This window comes from Saccoglossus kowalevskii, chromosome 22 (genome assembly GCF_978046115.1).
Source record: "Saccoglossus kowalevskii chromosome 22, keSacKowa6.1, whole genome shotgun sequence".
NCBI lineage: Eukaryota > Metazoa > Hemichordata > Enteropneusta > Harrimaniidae > Saccoglossus > Saccoglossus kowalevskii.
The window spans coordinates 17588650-17593632 of NC_140662.1; the positions used below are offsets into that span (position 1 = coordinate 17588650).

At 36.7% G+C, this 4983-nt stretch overlaps 1 pseudogene; it reads right to left on the reverse strand.

The window, feature by feature from the left end:
• Window positions 1-295: 295 nt before the first annotated feature.
• LOC102801398 (uncharacterized) lies at window positions 296-4694 on the reverse strand (annotated as a pseudogene).
• Window positions 4695-4983: the final 289 nt, after the last annotated feature.

The window sequence follows — 4983 nt, forward strand, 5'->3', positions numbered from 1 at the left end:
CCCTCCACAGTTCCCTTTCCAAATTCTACAAACCTTGTCACAGATACCTGATTGACCCCTTAAAAGCACATTCACTTAGTTAAAGGACTAAAGTATCTTTATGGTGGAAATAAATAAACTATAATACAAGTTTAAGTTATATAATACAAAGACACAGTTTGGCTTAAGTGCACTTCTAATAGAGTCAATACAGTACATATACAATGTAATACTGTAAACATAGTAGCCATTTCACAAGACATCCCTTCACATCTCATACATTCAATGCAAGATAAATGTACATGTTCACCCAATATTAATTTCCAATCTCAGTAGCAAACTTAACAATGTTACTACGAATCCATGCATAAAAATGCTGCCTGTCTAGATTACTTTGTATGGTATTACTAATATGTGCAAATCTTGCTGGTTCACACTGGAATGGCCGGACCCGTCAAGGATCTTCAATCATTGCAAGTTCATCATCTTGTGCAGATACTGCAGAGTGTTTCTTAGACCTGATAATTACTCTACTTGACCTATCAAAGTTTTCAGCTATATCTGCTATTCCAGCAAGTGCACTTGTAACTTTTTTATGTTAGTTCCCGTTTTATTGGAGCACATGTGCTTCATATTTTGTTTCACAAGTTTCACAATATACTCCATCTGCCTATCTGCTGGTATGAAAGAATTAATTTGACCCTTGGTATTAACAAATAACCCATAAAACTCCTCATTTGCTTGTTGTTCTGAAAATATACATAACTGGTGCACTAACAAACGCATTATTTCCAGAGCATATTTAGAAAGATTATTATTGGCTTTAAAGATTATCATGGCCATCTTCAATATACGTATGCCCCTATCCCTATCAGGAAGCTTACACAAATCACACATCGATTTGAACAGTAGACCCAATTCCAGTACTGTGTGACCATAATTTTGGACATAATCTTCTGCTACAACTTGTGGTTTTCTTGGTTTCAACAATACTGTGCACATACTGCCATTTGCAAGTTTTACTGTGATAACATTTCCATCATCTGCAATAAACCAAACAGTAACATTACAAAAAGACCTCTACCATAATTAGTCTATGACCAATATTTGTCTGATACAAAGCCCATCCAAAATCTTGCCCAGGGTTTCAGCAGATGAGTGGCCTTTCTGTGGCCAAAATTCTATCGTGAATCACTAAGTCACAAACAATTCTTCTTACATTCTCATCACACATTTAGAAAAAATGACCTAATGTGGATATGTCAATACAGTGTATCTAGCCAATTGTGAAGATGAAATCAATGGGATATGCCACATGATATCCATGAATAAATCTGTGTATATGTTTTGAGAATAACCTTGTATATATCACATTAAAATAGTATGCATTCACCATGAATATGATACTGATCTGGTCCAGTAGTTTTTTGATAATTTAATGCACCATAAGATTGGTGTCAGCACAATCTAAAAAATATTTGCATTTCCCTCAAATGAAGGATTTTCTGAGAGCAATGAACCCATGCATACAGGCAGCGTCAAAGATGACCCAGCACATTGCATTTTGTATTGACAATTTATTGACTTTCTTAGAAGTGCACATAAGTCACACTTCGCATTTATTGTGTCCTAATGATAATGGGTCAGATGAGAATTTTAGCACTAATGGAGGAGTCATTGTATAGCATATCGCTCATTATTCCTAAATATGCAACATTTAAATCGGGTTTTATTTTGGCTCTACACCATTTTTGTAAAATATTGTTCCCTGTCAAGAAACTGAATGTTACTTTACCTAGCACAGTCTCATCCTGCATAGTTACATTCTTCCTTGGCCAAACAAATTGGTCAATAAGTTTCATAAATGTTGTGTACATCCATTCCCGGCGATCATCAGCTGAGGCAAGGTTTGGTGGAGGTACATTTCTTGTTTGGATGTCATTTACATCTTCCATCCCGAAGAATTCAAGTAGTGCTTCAGTTATATACGCATCAGTGAAGGAAATGGCAAAATCAGCATCTTCCTCGTAGGCATTCTTCACATCAGCCTTTACACTTCTTCTCATTATACGTTGTTGCTCTGCTCTCATAGTACCCATTTCTTGGATACTGTCTTCCTTATATAGAATCTTGTAAAATAACGCTAGATAGTTCATCTGCATGTGAAAGAATTCAAAAGTAATTGGACTTAAATGACCGAATCTTTCACTGGCAGTTGCTCCCCTAATCCTCAGACGTTTAGCACCAGAAAACCTATTTCTAGTAAGTTGGTCACCACCAATATGAACTGTAACATTATCATCATATGATATCTCAGCTTTGGTGTAAATTTGATTTAGCGTTTCCTCATAAAAGTCCAATATTCGGACTACGTGATTATAGTCTTGTTCATTGCAATTTACTAGGACCGGCAATGGCACTACTTTACTCTTAACTGCAAGTTCTTTACTGAATCGGCCTGTAAGGTGTTGTGGTATTACATCCTTCAAAAACTGAAAACAAGGTAATATACGAACAGCAACCCTTGCTATGTGGACAACATACTCCATCTTCATCTCATGACATTCTGTATTGGTGGTCAGAAACGTTGTATGGTTTGTACATAAATAGTCAATTTGTGGTGCAATGTTATTGAGTTCCTTGAAGTCCAATAACTGTACAACAGCAGCAGAAGCAAAGTCATGGTGCATAACACTGTGGGCATCTGTTCGTTCATCATGGACATTGACTCTGTAATTACAGTTGTCACCCACTAGTCTCAAACGGCTACCATTTCTCACAGCATCAATTAGTTCAGAATTGAAGTGACCGCCAACTTCATCCATGATGGCCTTACTTTGTGTGTAACTAAGGCAAACACCCACTTTCTGTAGTCTATCGAATACCTGCATAACAATAGTATAATAACATTACATGTAGCTACGTAGTATTTGTGATATTTGTATGCAAAATAAATATCTGTAAACACTTTTAACTCTATTAACAGCATTCATACCTCAATAAATTGCAGGTGTATTCATTGCAAGAATGCATCAAACTTGAAAGGTTGGTTCACACAGTCAGATTAAGGAGATCAAATCACTCTGTAATGTAGAATACATCAGTTCAGATTGCACATTTTTTTATGGTGCTGATTATTGGTGTTAATTATCCTGATGAAATTCAAAAATCTTGTGAAACAATTGATTGCACTTCATATGGTCAGATTTTGACTTAATACAATATGTTTGATAAGATTAATCTGATTGTGAACCAGCTTGTGCACAATATACATTTGGGTAAATAGTTTCTTGTCAAAGCTCCAAAGAAATCCTTCTGGCAAATCTCTCGTAATTATAGGAAAAAAGGGGATAAAATAAATACTTTGATTAGTGACATATAAGTTAAGTGCTAGTCAAAATTTAGATGGAATTAAAAGGCACAACTGCAAAATGTTATAAATTATACATGTGTGAACCATTCTCTATCCTGCTTGGGGGGGGGGGGGGCTTGAACCACAAAGTAGCAGTAGAGATCAGCTATTTTGTTCCCCTTTCAACTTATCCTGACTAGAAATTTTTTTTTCACAAAATGTTAACACATGATAATAAATAGTATTTACCTTCTGGTCTGTTAGATTATCCTGTAATAGCATGGCTATTATCCGCTGAACTCTGCTCAACTCTGCAATTCTACCTTGCATAATTACTCCATATATCATCCCCAGTCGTGGAATCAGAGATCTTAGTTTTTCAAGTAATGTTCTTTTCTCAGGTGCTAACATACATGTCACCAGTAACAGAACAAGCTCAGGAAATTTGGTGACTGCCTCACAAATGACATCATTCCAAGACAATGTCTTAAGACTGTTGTAGTCCTTCTTCATTAGGTAACTTACAAACCCATGTTTTCGATTACCCATATTTGAAGCTGTATGATTTATCTTTTTTGATAACACATGAGTAACATGTGTAGCTACATTTGGGATATCCATTGCAGCATTAGCAAGTGCTTCTGCAGATTTGGTATTCATGACAGCAGTTAATAAAGTAATATTACTCTTGGTAAGCACACATTGACTTGGTTTAGGGCTTGAACACAAGTCTCGAAGCTCCAGTAAAATATCATCAAATTCTTGACTGGTTTTCTTCGTTGAATCTAATTTAGGCATAACCACAACTTGAAGAAATCCTAGAATTATCGCTTAATTTGAAATAATTATGTTCCATTCCTACACGAGTAATATCTTTCTTAATACTGTTGGTTTCTTGTGGTAAAGGAGGAAATATCTGACGTGGTCTGACAGTTTTCGGTGGTTTGGTAGAGCTAGATGGAGTTGGACATTCTTCTGCACATCTTATTTCAACACTGTCAGTGATTTCGGTGATCTTACAACTTGACAAATTGGAGTGTTTCTTAAAGCTTTTTCCTTCAGCAACCAATGGAGATCTCGCACAACGCTTCACATTCGAATTTAGTCTGCTCGAAGTTTGGCATTTCTCTCGAAATTCATTCACCTGACGATCTAGTGTCAACAAATGGCGTTCACAATTCCTACAAATCAAACCCTCAATCACCTCTACTTCGCCATATTTCGACAACAACAACTTCAAGTTATGTTTCCCGGTACCTTCGTGGATTTTTTTTGTTCGTGTCCCCACTGTACTACAAACAAAACACCCTTGAGATGAACTACTTATCTTGACCGGCGTACATGTCACAGTGGAGGCAGCCATTTTGTTTGTTGCGAAGTGACCATCATGTGACTGTCATCCATTTTGGCCAGAAATCTGACCAAGATGTCGGCCCGTACCTGACCTTGTTTTTCTTTGAGCCCTCAGCGGTGAAAACTTGGGCAGGGAACCAGACTACATCACACTTTACATACCGCGGTAAAATTTGGAGCCTCGGTTGGGAGATGCAAAATTGAAATGTCTTTTCAAGGGAGCTTCGTTGACTTTGTGTGGTAAGTACAATCTGAATGTCGTTTTGAAATTGCTCTATTCAAATTATTTGCAATTTTTT